Source organism: Bubalus bubalis, chromosome 19 (genome assembly GCF_019923935.1).
Source record: "Bubalus bubalis isolate 160015118507 breed Murrah chromosome 19, NDDB_SH_1, whole genome shotgun sequence".
Classification (NCBI taxonomy): Eukaryota; Metazoa; Chordata; class Mammalia; order Artiodactyla; family Bovidae; genus Bubalus; species Bubalus bubalis.
Genome location: NC_059175.1, coordinates 31,901,738 through 31,918,703, shown reverse-complemented (window position 1 = coordinate 31,918,703; position 16,966 = coordinate 31,901,738). Strand labels below are relative to the sequence as shown.

The following is a 16,966-nucleotide window of genomic DNA, read 5'->3' as shown; positions in this document are numbered from 1 at the left end:
GGTTTCTTCCTTTCCAATGACTTGTTCTCTTTGAAGGTCATTTAGCAAACTGGACCAGGCCATTTTTCCCCCCTTAGATTCTTGATGCAGACCTGATGACATGCAGAAAGCTTAAGGCTGGATATGTTGGATACATGTGTATGGAGATGTCCATTTGGAGCTGTGCCTGTTTAGGGCACACCAAATGGAAATCCATACCTTGCATTGTAGGTAGGAGCCTAGTTGCTGGAAGTTGAGGTACTATTTGGCCAGTGGGCTTGTAAGTATCAGGTCTGCCTTGTCCCACAGAACACGGATTATACCTGTTGAAGGCCAGATTGCCTTCAGGACAGTTGGCATCTGTGGACGGCTGAATACTCAGAGTTAGCAGTGTCCAGGCAGAAAGTACATTTATTCTCATCCATCATTTATCCCCTTAGTTGAGTCAGTGATCCCAGTGCAGGGCATATTTCTTCTCACATTTCATTGTATTCAAGATAGTCTCTTCCTGACTTCACTAATTCACCTGGTTTCTTTCTCTTGCCAGAAACCCAGGGGTTCTATGGCTCAGTGGTAACTTTTCAAAGCAGCTTGTTAGACTAGAACTGGGTAATCTACTGGTCTTCCCTGGTGGCTGAGTGGTAAAGAATCTGCCTGCAATGTAGGAGACCTGGGTTTGATCCCTTGGTTGGGAAGATTCCTCTGGAGAAGGAAATGGCAACCCATTCCAGTATTCTTACCTAGAGAATTCCACGGACAGAGGAGCCTGGCAGGCTGCAGCCCATGGGTTTGCAGAGAGTCAGACATGACTAATCTACATGGGTAATCTGTTGGAGTCTAGTGTTCAGACTGGCTTTTAAGAGCATAAATCTTTAGTTTTACCTCTTAGATGCTGCATTGTCCTAGGAATTCTAATCCAAATCCTTCAATTTACAGGTAAAATTGTTGGGGTCCACTGTGGTTAAGTGACTCTCTGGGTTTGGTCAGCTGACTGGTTGCGGCCTGAGATTGAGACCCAGGTCTCCTGGGATAGTCGCTTACATGGCGCCGTGTGGTCTCTCACTCTGGGTATAGGTAGATGCTAAATATCTCCTTTTCATCCTCCAGCCTGAAACCTTTGGGTGTGGTTTTTCTTCCTCCTCATACTTTCTACCTTGAGCTTGTCAGCATCATGATGAAGCATGGGAAGGGGTTACAGAGGGTTAAGGGCTTTTCTTGTAGCTCAGCGCTAAAAAATCCGCCTCAACGCAGTAGATGTGGGTTTGATCCCTGGGCCAGGAAGATCCCCTCAAGAAGGAAATGACAACCCACTCCAGTATTCTTGCCTGGGAAATCCCATTGATAGAGGAGCTTGGAAGGTTATAGTCCATGGGGTCACAAAGAGTTAGACACAACTTAGTGACTGAACAACAGAGGGTTATACTTCATTGCTGAGAATATGTGAGTGACATTCAAGAAATTCATTCATTAAGAAACTAATTTGCAGATTATCCCAGCATCTCCAAGGCTTATCTTTCAGGAATAAGAACAGTTGACTTCCCTGCTTCAACTTCCTTAAATTCCTCCCTTAAGCTTTAAAATACCTGCTAAAAGAGGAAGAAACTATACATATACATACAGGTGAAATGCTGATAAATTTAGAATTTCCTCCCGGCCTGACGTTTTATTTTTAAGCCTTAGAATGCTGTCCTTCAAACTTTTATGAAGCTCTTGTTGTATAAAATTTTCAACATTTATAAAATTAGGTAGAATAGTTTAATGAATTTCAGATAGTTGTTAGCAGCTTCAATAGTTATTAGCTCATGGAAATCTTATTTTATCTCTGCCTCACCCAGTTTACCCCCCCATATTATTGGGAAGCAAATCCAGGCATCATTTAATTTTATGCATTAGTATTTTGGTATACATCTCTAATGGAGAAGGCAATGGCAACCCACTCCAGTAGTCTTGCCTGGGAAATCCCATGGATGGAGGAGCCTGGTGGGCTGCAGTCCATGGGGTTGCAAAGAGTCAGACAGGACTGAGCAACCTCACTTTCACTTTTCACTTTCATGCACTGGAGAAAGAAATGGCAACCCACTCCAGTATGCTTGCCTGGAGAATCCCAGGGAGGGGAGCCTGGTAGGCCGCCGTCTATGGGGTTGCAAAGAGTCGGACACGAGTGATGTGACTTAGCAGTAGCAGTAGTAATATATCTCTAAAAGATAAACTTTTTTTTTCTTTTTTTAACCAAGATTTATGGAGAATTTATTTATAGTTGATAAAATTATGAGATTTTTAAAGTGTCCATTATGATAATTTGATATGTACATCTCGTAAAAGGATTCCCTCATCTAGTTAATATACCTTTCATTTAATTAAAAGATAGTATTTTAAGGTATATTCATAATACCATTATTATATTTAAAAATAATAATCTTTAAATCATTGAATATTCATATACTGTTCAATTACAGTTGTCTCATACATGTCAAGAGTCTTGATAGTTTGAATCAGGCTCCAAATTTCCACGTATTGCAATTGGCTACATCTTTTAAATACCTTTAAATCTGCAGGTTCAAAATCTATCCTCCTACTCTGCCTTCTTCCTTCTCTCCCTCTCTCTTTCTCTCTCTCTTTGTCTCACCCCCTTTCTCTTTATCTCTCTCTCTTTCTCCCTGCAGTTTATCAGTTGAAGAAACTGAATTGTTTGTTTCAGAGATGATGTTCCCCCTTGGTATCTTTTGACATGTTTTTCTTTTCTCTTTATATTCTGTAAATTGGTAACTGCATCTGAAAGTTGTATTAAATTTTCTCAAGAAAAAGGAAAAAATACATATGGACGTGCCCCAGAGGGTGGAATAAAGCCGTTGGTGTGTGGAGCTGGCTTTGGGATATGGAGGAGGAAGATGGTGTGACCTTGGGGAAATGTAATGGCCAGCAGCATAGATGCTGGAGCCAGACTGTCTGCGTTCCAGTTTCAATGTTGTCATTTCTTAGCTGCGTACCCCTGGAAAAATGACTTGACCTCTCTGTGATTCAGCTGCCTCATCTGTTCAATGAGAACAATAGTACAGGACATACCTCACAGGGTTGAAGATCAAGGTCAACATATATGTACATAACATACTTAGAACATTGCCATGAAGTAAGTACTTCCTAAGTGTGGGCTGTTATTTATGAAAGAAGTTAGAATGGAGTTCAGGGCAAGGACAGTAGAGAAACAAAGATGCATTTCTAGGAGAGAGCAACAGCCATCAAAAAGCCAAAAGACCAGCCTTCCTTTTTTTTTTTTTTAAATATTTCTTTATTTATTTGGCTGCATGGGATCTTCAGTCTTGGTTGAGGCATGTAGGATTTTTAGCTGCAGCATGCCAAGTCTCAGTTGTGCCATGTGAGATCTAGTTCCCTGACCAGGGATCAAACCCAGGCCCCTGGCCTTGGGAGCAGAGTCTTAGCTGCTGGACCACTAGGGAAGCCCCATGACCAGCCTTCCAGAAACTTGCACCAGGCCTGATGATCTTCCTCTGACTAATTTTTCTTCATTGCATTTTCTATTTTCCTTACTTTCTCCACGTTTCATCCCACATAGTTTATTTTCATATTATGAATGCTTTGCATGTGAGTAAGGAAGAAAGCAGAGCAGTGACACCCGTGCCAAGTGGTGCTGGGCCTAGGAGTGAGGGCCCTCAGGAGATTGGAGGGCATCTGTTTGGTCCTTGTGCTCCTGCTCCAACCCCTTACCTTGTATCTGCCTCTTTGTGCCTCAAGAGTCAAAGGCTGAAACACTTCCTGGTGTTTCCCATCTGCTCCCAATGGTCCCCTGACCTTCCTGTGGCACCCCCATGCTGTAGTCTGCAGATTATTTTATTCCCTTGAATGTCTTCATTGTCAGGCTTCTATGCATCAGATGGCATTCTCTGCCTTTGCTTATCACGGTTGGCATTGATCTTGGAGCACTTGTGTCTTTGGCTTCACATGGTAAGACAGTTTCTCATGTTGTAGGGATGCCTGCCTCTCCTATCTCCTTCCCTATTCTCTGTTGCTTTTACTTCAAGCCCTATGGTTTGTTTCATGGTGATGATTACTGGTGAGAGTCTTGCCTGTTCCCAAATGTTTCTTGTCTAGTTTTGCATGGTTCCAGTGTCCTTTGAGGAAGGGACTGCCAACTATAGGCCACCTGTTTTTTGAATGTGATTTAATTGGAGCACAGCCACATGCATTCCTTTCCACATTATCAATGGTTGGGGTCTCATTACAGCAGCAGAGCTGAGTAGTTCAGTTCAGTTCAGTTGCTCAGTCATGTCCGATTCTTTGTGACCCCATGGACTGCAGAACACCAGACTTCTATGTCCATTATCAACTCCTGGAGTTTATTCAAACTCATATCCATTGAGTCAGTGAGGCCATCCCACTATCTCATCCTCTATCATCCCTTTTTGCTCCCGCCTTCAATCTTTCCCAGCATCAGGATCTTTTCAAATGAGTCAGCTCTTCACATCAGGTGTCCAAAGTATTGGAGTTTCAGCTTCAGCATCAGTCCTTCCAATGAATATTCAGGACTGATCTCCTTTAGGATGGACTGGTTGGATCTCCTTGCTGTCCAAGGGACTCTCAAGAGCCTTCTCCAACACCACAGTTCAGAAGCATCAATTCTTCAGCGCTCAGCTTTCTTTATAGTCCAACTCTGACATCTATGCATGACTACTGGAAAAACCATAGCTTTGACTAGAAAGACCTTTGTTGGCAAAGTAATGTCTCTGCTTTTTAATATGCTGTCTAGGTTTATCATAGCTTTTCTTCCAAGGAGCAAGGGTCTTTTAAATTCATGGCTGCAGTCACCATCTGCAGTGATTTTGGAGCCCCCAAAAATAAAGTCTACCACTGTTTTCACTGTTTCCCCATCTATTTGCCATGAAGTGATGGGACCGGATGCCATGATCTTAGTTTTCTGAATGTTGAGTTTTAAGCCAACTTTTTCACTCTCCTCTTTCACTTTCATCAAGAGGCTCTTTAGTTCTTCTTTACTTTCTGCCATAAGGGTAGTGTCATCTGCATATCTGAGGTTATTGATATTTCTCCTGGCAGTCTTGATTCCAGCTTGTGCTTCATCCAGCCCAGCATTTCTCATGATGTACTCTGCATATAAGTTAAATAAACAGGGTGACAATATATAGCCTTGACATACTCCTTTCCTGATTTTGGAACCAGTCTGTTGTTCCATGTCCAATTCTAACTGCTGCTTCTTGACCTGCATACAGATTTCTCAGGAGGCAGGTCAGGTGGTCTGGTATTCCCATCTCTTTCAGAATTTTCCACAGTGTGTTGTGATCCACACAGTCAAAGGCTTTGGCATAGACCATAAAGCAGAAGTAGGTGTTTTTCTGGAACTCCCTTGCTTTTTTGATGGTCCATTGGATGTTGGATCTCTGGTTCCTCTGCCTTTTCTAAATCCAGCTTGAACATCTGAAAGTTCACAGTTCACATACGTTGAAGCCTGGCTTGGAGAATTTTAAGCATTTCTTTGCTAGTATGTGAAATGAGTGTAGTTGTGCAGTAGTTTGAACATTCTTTGGCATTGCCTTTCTTTGGGATTGGAATGAAAACTGACCTTTTCCAGTCCTGTAGCCACTGCTGAGTTTTCCAAATTTGCTGGCATATTGAGTGAAACACTTTCACAGCATAATCTTTTAGGATTTGAAATAGCTCAACTGGAATTCCATCGTCTCCACTAGCTTTGTTCATAGTGATGCTTCCTAAGGCCCACTTGACTTCGAATTGCAGGATGTCTAGCTTTAGGTGAGTAATCATATTGTCATGATTATCTGTATCATGAAAATCTTTTTTTGTATAGTTCTGTGTATTCTTGCCACCTCATCTTAGCATCTTCTGCTTCTGTTAGGTCCATACCATTTCTGTCCTTTATTGTGCCCATCTTTGCATGAAAAGTTCCCTTGGTATCTCTAATTTTCTTGAAGAGCTCTCTAGTCTTTCCCATTCTATTGTTTTCCTCTATTGCTTTGCATTGATCACTGAGATTATTGCTTTATCTCTCCTTGCTATTCTTGGAACTCTGCATTCAAATGGGTATATCTTTCAGTCAGCATTAATCTTTATGTTCCAGTCACCATGCCTGTGGCTCTTTGTGAATTGTCCCCAAGCTCCAGGCCTTGGTGATGCCTCTTGAGATGTAAGGAAAAGGAACAATGATGCCTCCAAAATGTAAACATTCCTGTGACCATTTGCACCATAAGGAAGCATTTATGATTTATACCTAAGTCCTTGTTCCCCACCTGGCTACCCACACACAAAGTTGGGTGGGTATTTTGTTCATTTGTTTTTGGCTGCCAAACATAGAGCCTCAAGAGAGCAGTATGTCCTGAAAAACAAGAATTTCAGCCAGCAGAGGAAGAATCCACTGAGCTTGGTCACCTGACGGAGTCAGTCAGCCCAGAATCTGGATGTGCTTTTTGTCCCTTCTGCAAAGGGGTTAAACCTTAGCTGAAGAGCTGTGAGAAGACCCATTTGCAACAGGGGCTTTTTAAAACAAAACACTGTAAATGTAATGAATACAGAGGTCACAGTTGGAAAGCGTGTGGCATCTTCAGTTCAGTTCAGTCGCTCAGTCGTGTCGGACTCTCTGCGATCCCATGAATAGCAGCACACCAGGCCTCCCTGTCCATCACCAACTCCTGGAGTTCACTCAGACTCACGTCCATCGAGTCAGTGATGCCATCCAGCCATCTCATACTCTGGCATCCCCTTCTCCTCCTGCTCCCAATCCCTTCCAGCATCAGGGTCTTTTCAAATTAGTCAACTCTTCGCATGAGGTGGCCAAAGTACTGGAGTTTCAGCTTTAGCATCAGTCCTTCCAATGAACATCCAGGACTGATTTCCTTCAGAATGGACTGGTTGGACCTCCTTGCAGTCCAAGGGACTCTCAAGAGTCTTCTCCAACACCACAGTTCAAAAGCATCAATTCTTCAGCACTCAGCTTTCTTCACAGTTCAACTCTCACATCCATACGTGACCACTGGAAAAACCATAGCCTTGACTAGATGGACCTTTGTTGGCAAAGTAATATCTCTGCTTTTGAATATGCTATCTAGGTTGGTTATAACTTCCCTTCCAAGGATCTTGGGAAGTAACATAAATGTGTGAAGTGAGCCAGTTGCTTGCAGGCAAGCCTGTGTGCCTTCTAGAGACACTCCTGAACAGAGGAATACTGGTTCTGCCTTCCTCCCTCCTTCCCTGTGTCTTTCCTCTTTCCTTCCTTTTTTCCTTTCTCCTTATCTCTTTCCTCTGTTTCTCCCCCCCTTCCTTCCCTAAGAAGCAGTAAATTTGGAATTTCATGCAATTGTTAGTGTTGACAACCAGGGTTGCCACTGGCTCATCTAGCTCTTTTTTCCAAATTGGAAAATGGCACCCCTTTATCCACGCCGGCGCCCATGATGGTCTAAGTCTAGTGAGGCCTGGATTTTGCTTGCCCCAGGGCTGAGCCTTTGTGCCAGACTCAAGCTGCCCAACTTTAGATGGTGACCCCAAAGTAACATATGTAAATCAAGCAAAACATATCTGTGGGCCACACTTAGCCCACAGGCTATCATTTTGCAGCGTCTGGAGTTGTGGTTAAAACAGAGCTCTGGGGTCAGACTGTCTGACTTCAAATCTGGGTTCTGTCATTTAGCCAAATTATTCCGTGTTTCTCTGCCTCAGCCTCCTGTGTCTGTGAAATGGCCTATCTCAGAGGGCTGTTATGAGGATGGGATTAGATAATGTATGAAAAGCATTTAGCCATTCAGAGCGTGTTTAATACTCAGCACTTGATTCAGTTCAGTTCAGTTGCTCAGTCGTGTCCGATTCTTTTGACCCTATGGACTGCAGCACATCAGGCTTCCCTGTCCATCACCAACTCCCGGAGCTTGCTTAAACTCATGTTCATCAAGTCAGTGATGCCATCCAACCATCTCATCCTCTGTCGTCCCCTTCTCCTCCTGCCTTCAATCTTTACCAGCATCAGGGCCTTTTCAAATGAGTCATTTCTTCATGTCAGATGGTAAATATTGGAGTTTCACCTTCAGCATCAGTCCTTCCAATGAATATTCAGAACTGATTTCCTGTAGGATTGACTGGTTTGAGCTCCTTGCAGTCCAAGGGACTCTCAAGATTCTTCTCAGCACTTGATTAGTTGGTATCAAAAATCATGTAAAAACCTGAGTTTGCATACTTAACAGCTTATCTCTGCAAGTCCAGTTTTGTTGGCGAGTTCACAGTCTATGAAGTGGGTAACAAAGTGTGTGTCAAGCCGCCTTGATTTCCTTCCACTTCTTCAGGAAATGCTCACACTCTTGGTGACTTTGAAGGCAGGGAGCTCAAATAGCCAGCTTGACTTACCTACCAATGCTACAAGAACTTCAGTGAAGTAAACACTTTGCTTGAACCACTATTTCTGTCTCAGTGCATAAAGCAATTACAGGGATTAAGAATTGACATCTGTAACAGTGATACGGTAAAACCATTAACAGAAGATAAAATTAATCATGGTGTTGTTTGTTGCAAAAGGCAAAGGTGTATGGGATCATTTTAGAATGATTTACAGTGAAAATAGTCTAAAAGTAGTGGAACTTCAAGTGGCAAATGCTGAATTATTGAGTTCATCTTCTAAACTGGCTCATTCTCTAGGGAGCAGGCCACAGAACCAAGACTCCATCATTAAACACTGTCCCAGCGGGTTTGCATCCAACAATCCAACAGGCATGCTCTGCATAAAAGATTGATTCTCACCCCTGAGACTGTTCCAGGGGAGAGTTAGCTCAGCGCTGACCATAACAAATCTGAGGTCGGCTGCCAGGGTTTGGGTTGAAATGAGACTACAGCCATCAGGGTTGCTCTGGAAGGTCCACTCATATCGAAGAGTTAAATATAAAGAAGTGGTAACCTATCAACTTACTTTGAAATATACTCAAAAAAAGGAAGTCCAAGAAATAATTTAGTACAACCTACGTCTACATTAACTTTTCTCTCCTGTAGTATCTGAGCTTCCCCTAAACACTCATGTAAGCCCTAAATGAATATGAAAAATATCTGTGAAACTCAAGAAATAAGGATTGCCCCCAAGAACTCCAATTCTTACTTGCCTAGCTTGGTTACACTACCATCCATCTAAAGCTTTCTCTCTAAAGTGAATTAAGTCCAAAAGAAAAAAAAAACAAATATCATATGTTAATGCATATTTATGGAATCTAGAAAAATGGTACTCATGAACCTATTTTCAGGGACGGAACAGAGATACAAACGTGGAGAAGGGACTTGTGGATGTAGGGAGGGAAGGAGATAGTCGGATGAATTGAGAGAGCAGCATCAACGTGGATACACTACCATGAATGGAAAGCTAGCTATCCCTGCTGTATAGCACAGGGAGCTCAGGTTGGTGCTCTGTGATGACCTAGAGGGACGGGGTGGGGGTTGGGGATAGGCTCAAGAGAGAGGGGATATATGTATACTTGGGCTGATTCATGTTGTTGTACAGGAGAAGCTAACACGACGTTGTAAAGCAATTATCCTCCAATTAAAACTGAATTTTAAAAATATGTAAAGCTTCTCTTTCCATCTCAGCACTTGGTTTCTCCATCTTGGCACTATTGACATTTTAGGTCAGCTAAATCCTTACGGTGGTGGCTGCGTTGCCTCTGCAATAAAGAGTAGGATGTTCAGCAGCATCCTTGGTCTTGACCCACCAGATGCCAGCAACACACCTCCCTCAACTTGAGACAATTAACAATGTCCCTGACCTTGCCAAATGGCTATCCAAAGGAGAAAATCTTGATGATTGAGAACCACTGCTCTAGACTAAGAAAAGTGGCCAGAATTTGTAAACACAATCATTTTTCTGTGTGTGTGTGTTTTAAGTGACAAAGGCCCTAAAGACAGAATTTTCAAAATAAGCTCACGGGCAAGCTATATTTAAAGAATGTTTCAAGAAGGATCCTGTAAGCACCGTGTTTGGCAAATGGGTGATTTTGCTAAGCCTCAAAGCAGCTTTTCCATATGTCATGTTAAATGCTAGCAAATGACCAGTCTAGAAGGATGTGTCATCATTGAGATCACCCTTAAGGTATTTGTCCAGACTTCTTCCAAACAGGAGTGTTTCTTATTCAGCAGTGCTTGTGTTTAAAAACTCAGTAGGTGGGAATAAGGTTCATAAAGGAAAGAGAGATTTCAGATCTTCTAGTTGGCTTCTCATGTTTTATAGGATAAGATACCGAGGTTCAGGGAATAGAGTTTGTAGCAAAATTTATGATAAACCTCAGTGATTCAGATACTAACTTGAAATTTTCAATGATGTAGACACAGAACAATATAGATACAAAATTATTACTGAGTAAAATGTCAAAATTAACTCTTATGGCAATTTTCAAGTGCTTAGGAATAATAAAGAGAAACCAGAAACAAAATTTTAAATGTTTTTCAAATCAAAGGCTCAAAAAATTAAGGTTGCCATCAGTGTACCTCTTGCTTCAGAATCCAGAAAGTTCTATATTTGTTTATAACATATGACTGCATAATGTTGATCTATTGGAAATGGTTTTTGTTGTTCAGTCGATAAATCATGTCCAATTCTTTGCAACCTCATAGACTGTAGCATGCCATGCTCCTCTGTCCTTCACTATCTCCTGGAGTTTGCTCAGATTCATGTCCACTGAGTCAGTGATGCTGTCTAACCATATTATCCTCTGCTGCCCCCTTCTCCTTTTGCCTTCAGTCTTTCCCAGCATCAGGGTCTTTTCCAGTGAGGGAATGGTAGATTTCCATTAATGTACCTTATCATACTTATACAGTTCAGTTCAGTCGCTCAATCGTGTCCGACTCTTTGCAACCCCATGAACCGCAGCACACCAGGCCTCCCTATCCATCACCAACTCCCGGAGTTCACTCAAACTCACATCCATCGAGTCGGTGATGCCATCCAACCATCTCATCCTCTTTCGTCCCCTTCTCCTCCTGCCCTCAGTCTTTCCCAGCATCAGGGTCTGTTCAAATGAGTCACTATGCCCACCAAATAAGTTATTTGGAACTTGAAGAATGGTTTATAATTGATTTGTCCTTAAGTTGATCAAATATTCTCTCTTCTCCTCCCTTCATGCAGCATTATCTTTACCCAGATCATAATTCTAAAATGAAGCAACATGAATGAATTCATCCCATGGGTACAGGATACCCATCCCTGCATCCAAATTTCTTTTACTAATTGGAGGAAATGGATAATCATGTATTTAAAACTCAGTGTTCTTTCTACATGTCTAGGATTCATGTTTTCTACAGTGGTCAGTTCCTGATCTAAGGAAGAAACAGGCAGGAAAGTGATCAGATTCAGGTGGTGTTTAACTAGAAGATGAGATCATGACGAGAAAGGCACAGCATGTTCTGGTATGTGGGAGTTTTGGTTACATGGTGCACCATTGCTGTCTGGTGGAGTGCCTCGGGCTCTGCCTGCCTTTAGTTTGTGATTACTAGGTCAGGTGTGGATCTAATACTACTCATGTCATGTTCGAGTATCTTCCTGTGCCCAAGCAATAAAAGAAAAGCTTTCTACCGTGACGTGGGTGTAAAGGTTATTGAAAGACTTCAGATAATGCCGTCAACCTCGTTTGGCCCTAGAGGATGATCTCTCCAGAAGTGGGTACGGTGTCAAAATATGGAAAGTACCAGTAAAATAAGCATATGACTTGCTTAAAAAAAAAAAAAAAAAGCTTGTTTTCAGGGTGGAGATACGATCCACTCTAGATTTTAAGGAGAGATGTGGCTAAAACAGATGTGATATTTTTACCCAAAACAGGGTAGGCTACACTGTCACCTCTTGGCAATGATGTGGAAGGAAGACTGTTAATGCATTTAGCAAACATTTATAGAGAGCCTGTTATTAATAGTGAGTTAATCACTGTTATGGGTAGTAGAGATTCCACAAAGAACAAAGTGCTTTCCCATATTTAGTGAAGGGAGACTGTCAGTAAACAAATATATGTTAAGTTAGGTAGAGTTGAGTGTTATGGGGAAAACAAAACACTATAAGGGGATAGGTGGAGCTGGATGGGCCAAAGGGTTAGTATTTTATATGGGATAGTCAGGGAATGCCTCCCTAATAAGGTGACATTTGCTTAATTAGCTGAAGGAAATAAAGCCTGATGCTGTCTGGGGAAGGATACCAGAAACTGTTATAAATGTTTCAACAGGAAATTTATTAGTCCTGAGAAAGGGCAGGTCTATATGTGCTTAGAATGAAAGGGGGTGGGATAAAAGAAAAGGGGGAGCTTTGGGAAAGAATTAGGGCTACATTAATATATATATACTTAATGAAAACAGCACTGATTGGAAAAACCGTAAAACTGGATTGTATGTTTGCAAATCTCTTACATAGTTTTAAATGAGACCCATAGTTCTGTTAAACATCACGGTCGTTTCAGCTGAGTTGTAGTGAACATGGGATTGCCTTTTGAAGTTACCCTGCAAACCTTAGACTCACTCAGAAAGCAGTAGTTCGGTTTTGTTGCCCAAGCTGGATGATATTATTAATTTGAGCTGAGGTTGTGGCTGACTATGGGCCCTGGTCCAATTCACCAGATTTTGTGCTCTATCTTTAGGGGGGAATGGGCTTTTTATGCCAGGTAGAAGGGAAGAAGGGGCACAATTTCAAGCAAAGTGAAAGTAAAAATGTTAGTCGCTCTTTACCACCCCATGGACTATAGTCTGTGGCCTGCTAGGCTCATTTGTCCATGGGATTCTTCAGGCAAGAATACTGAAGTGGATAGCCATGCCCTTCTCCAGGGGATCTTCCCAGTTCAGGGATCAAACCTGGGTCTCCCACATTGCAGGCATATTCTTTACCATCTGAGCCACCAGGGAAGCCCAGTTTCAAGGAGGAAATGCAGAAAAGCTGAGTATAGGTAAAGATCCCATGTTACCTGAGCCTCCTGTGCCCGTCTTCAGTATGAGCAATATGGTCTTCTAAGGAGTGTGAAGTCTCGAGGACAGGACAAGGATGCTGAGGATTTCAGTCTTTTGGAAGTTCTTACCTTATATTCTAGATCTCTATCTTAAGAGGGCCTTCATCCTCTTTAAGTGTGAAATGAAAAGAGGCATTAGTTAGCCCTGTCCCATTCAGCCAAGAACTGCTCAGGTTTTTTAATGTTAGCATTAAACGAGGTCACCTGTACCAATTGGAAGCTGTTTCCCTGTTCTCAATGACAGTCACATTTCACCTACACGCCTCTCAGGCCTGGCCTGCCTGAGGGTTGTTGAGCATGCATGCTGGGAGTTGTTGGCTGTTTAAAGAAAGGAGAAGTGGCCAAGGAGCAGCAGGAGAAAATGCTAGAATTCTACTTCATAGAGCTGAGGAGCATTTCTGTTGAAGCCCAATTCTTGGACTGATAATCAAGAGTGATTAAAAAAAATAAAAAGCAAGGAAGTACTTACTGAAAAGTGATGGCCTCCAAGTGCAACTCATTTCTTGAGCAATTTCTTATCCACAGTTTGCTCGTTCCAAGTACTTCAGTATTCACGGTTTTTTGCTTTTACCAAGTCATAATTCTTTTAAAGTGCTGTCGTATACTTAGCAAACAATCTTTGAGCATCTACCCAGGGCCCAGTCTTGTGCCATGCATTGTCAAAAGGAATAGGTAACATTGTCCTTGCTCTTGTGGAATTACTAGTTTTGTTAAAAACATGAGACTTCCAGCAGTGAAACAAGAAGGAGCAAGTGAAAAGTCAAGTAGGAGGCATAACTCAATGGGAAGAATCCAGACTTTGGAGTCAGGCAGCCGTGGCTTTGACTCAGAGCGCTGACTCTGACTAAGAGTGTGCCTCTGTGAGGTTCTCTTATCCTGTGTGGGCCTCGGTGTCCTCGTCTGTAAAATGGGACAATAGTACCTATTACGTTGTCCTTTGGATTGCTATGATAATGCACTAATACTATACATAATGCAGTTAGGGCCTGGAACATAGTAAGCACTTTGTTCTTGTTCAGTTGCTCAGTTGTGTCCAACTCTTTGCGACCCCATGGACTGCAGCACGCCAGGCTTCCCTATCCTTCACCATCTCCCAGAGCCTACTCAAACTCATGTCCATTGAGTTGGTGATGCCATCCAATCAGCTCATCTTCTGTCATCCCCTCTTCCTCCTGTCTTCTATCTTTCCCAGTATCAGGGTCTTTTCCGGTGAGTCAGCTCTTTGAATCAGGTGGCCAAAGTATTGGAGCTTCAGCTTCAGCTTCAGTCCTTCCAATGAATATTCAGGGTTGTTTTCCTTTAGGATTGACTGATTTGATCTCCTTGTAGTCCAAGGGACTCTGAAGAGTCTTCTCCAACACCACAGTTTGAAACCATCAGTTCTTTGGTACTCAGCCTTCTTTATGGTCCAGCTCTCGCACCCATACATGACTACTGGAAAAAACCATAGCTTTGACTGTACAAACCTTTGTTGGCAAAGTGATGTCTCTGTTTTTTAATACACTGTCTAGGTTGGTCATAGCTTTTCTTCCAAGGAGCAAGTGTCTTTTAGTTTCATGGCTGCAGTCACCATCTGCAGTCATTTTGGAGTCCAAGAAAATAAAGTTTGTCACTGTTTCCCTCATCTCCCCATCTATTTTCCATGAACTGATGGGACCAGATGCCATGATCTTTGTTTTTAGAATGTTGAGTTTTAAGCCAGCTTTTTCCCGCCTCTTTCACTTTCATCAAGAGCCTCTTTAGTTCCTCTTCACTCTGCCATAAGGGTGGTGTCATCTGCATATCTGATTCCAGCTTTTGCTTCATCCAGTCTGGCATTTCACATGATGTACTCTGCATGTAAGTTAAATAAGCAGGATAACAATATACAGCCTTGACATACTCCTTTCCCAATCTGGAACCAGTCCATTGTTCCATGTCCAGTTCTAACTGTTACTTCTTGATCTACATACATTTCTCAGGAGGCAGATAAGGTGGTCTGGTATTCCCTTCTCGTTAAGAATTTTTCTCAGTCTGTTGTGATGCACAGTCAAAAGTCTTTAGTGTAGTCAATGAAGCAGAAGTAGATGTTTTTCTGGAATTCTCTATTTTCCAGATTCCAAGATGGAAGTTTTATCCAGTTTAATATTTCTAAAGTCAAGATGCCCTGTATAATTGATACATATATTTACTGTGGTAATGTTTTTCTCTTTTTTTCTCTCTCAGACGTCATTTCTAAGTGAGAGAGCAGGGCATCTGTTTTTTAAAATTTATTTTTAATTAAAGGATAATTGCTTTACAATATTGTGTTAGTTTCTGTTGTATAGTGAAGTGAATCAGCTGTAAACATACATATAGCCCCTCCCTCTTGAACCTCATCCCCTCACACCCCTCTAGGTTGTCATAGAGCACTGGACTGAGTTCCCAAGACAGGACATCTTATAAATGATGAGATCTTTGAAGCAAGAGAAATAAATATTTTCCCTGTATTTTGGATGATAAAATAAGGCTGAGAGAAGTTAACTTACATGCTCAAGATTAATGAAAGTAAGAAAGGCAAAGCTGGAATTTGACTAAGCTTTGTCTAGTTTTGCATACTTTACCGTGCGTCTTGGAAGCAAAAAGTTGCCAACATATCAATCCTTTGTTCACCATACAGCAAAATATGTTTGATCATTCCTAAACTGACTGGTAGATTGCCTGTTTATTAGTTCTTAACAGGAATACATTTTTTAATCCTTCAAGCCAGACTTCATAGGCTGTCTTGTGCAATCTATTGTTGACATCTGTTGGGTGTTTACATCACCAGTGACATTGGTCAATCTGAAAAGTTATTTTCTTTTAGATAAGAACCTACTGGACTCAGATCTTTTTTAGAAATCTCACCCTGACCTGAGTTCACCTGGGTGATACCAGCAGATTTTCCCCTAGACTTTCAGGATTCTGGGTCCTTACGAGGAAATGGGGATATGGTCATTAGCAGTTGATTATTAAGCGAATTCATTGAAAATTAACAGCAGTATTCTTTGACCTCAGTTTTTATAGCCAGACTGCTAATCTTCAGTAAATATAAGACTGTATTTCTAATCTATTGACTTAGCACAAATTAGCTATTGAATGGGCCAGTTGTTACTGCTAAACTTTTTTTGAAGTATATTAAAATTCTTCTTTCCTGTGTTTCATTCTCTGAAACACAATCTTAGGGCCTTTTATTATGACAGGACAACCTCCCCCAAAATCTTATTAAGCTGATTGTTGTTGTTTAGTTGCTCAGTTGTGTCCAACTCTTTTGCAGCCCCATGGACTGTAGCCCACCGGACTCTTCTGTCCATGGTATTTCCCAGGCAAGAATACTGGAGTGAGTTGCCATGTCCTTCTCCAGGCAATCTTCCCAACCCAGGGATTAAACCCACATCTCCTGCACATGTCCCCTGCATTGGCAGGCAAATTCTTTACCACAGAACCACCAGGGAAGCCCTAACTATATCACAGTCACAGTTAATGGAAAAAGACTTCAACAAAAGTGATCCCTAGCCTTTGTAAGTATCCTTCAATTTGAGAAGTGAAACTTCTATTGAAAAAAGCCATTTGTAAACTTGGTTCCCTGTTAAGTTATTCTGAGGTTCTTACAGTGGAGTTCTGTCTCTCCCTTTAACAAGACATAGATGTTATCATTTTCACCTACATTGAATGAATGAATATATTATTTGTTTGGAATTTGCTTTTCCTTCCTCTGGTCTAGCAGCTTCAGCACCAAAGTGTAGTTGTAAAGTTATGTGTGTGTGTGGTAAGTCGCTTCAGTCATTTCTGACTCTGTGCGACCCTGTGGACTGTAGCCCACCAGGCTCCTCTGTCTGTGGGATTCTGCAGGCAAGATTTCTGGAGTGAGTTGCCATGCCCTCCTCCAGGGGATCTTTCCAACCCAGAGATCAAACCCACATCTCTGGCATCTCCTGCACTGGCAGGCGGGTTCTTTACCACCAGCTCTATCTGGGAAGAACCCAAATTAAACATAATGGAATTTGAAA

The 16,966-nt window shown here is 41.9% G+C and overlaps 1 protein-coding gene across 6 annotated transcripts in view; it reads left to right on the top strand.

The window, feature by feature from the left end:
- GHR (growth hormone receptor) overlaps window positions 1-16,966 on the top strand; it is a 307,144-nt gene that overhangs the window by 66,241 nt on the left and 223,937 nt on the right. The gene's annotated exons all lie outside the window — the stretch shown is intronic.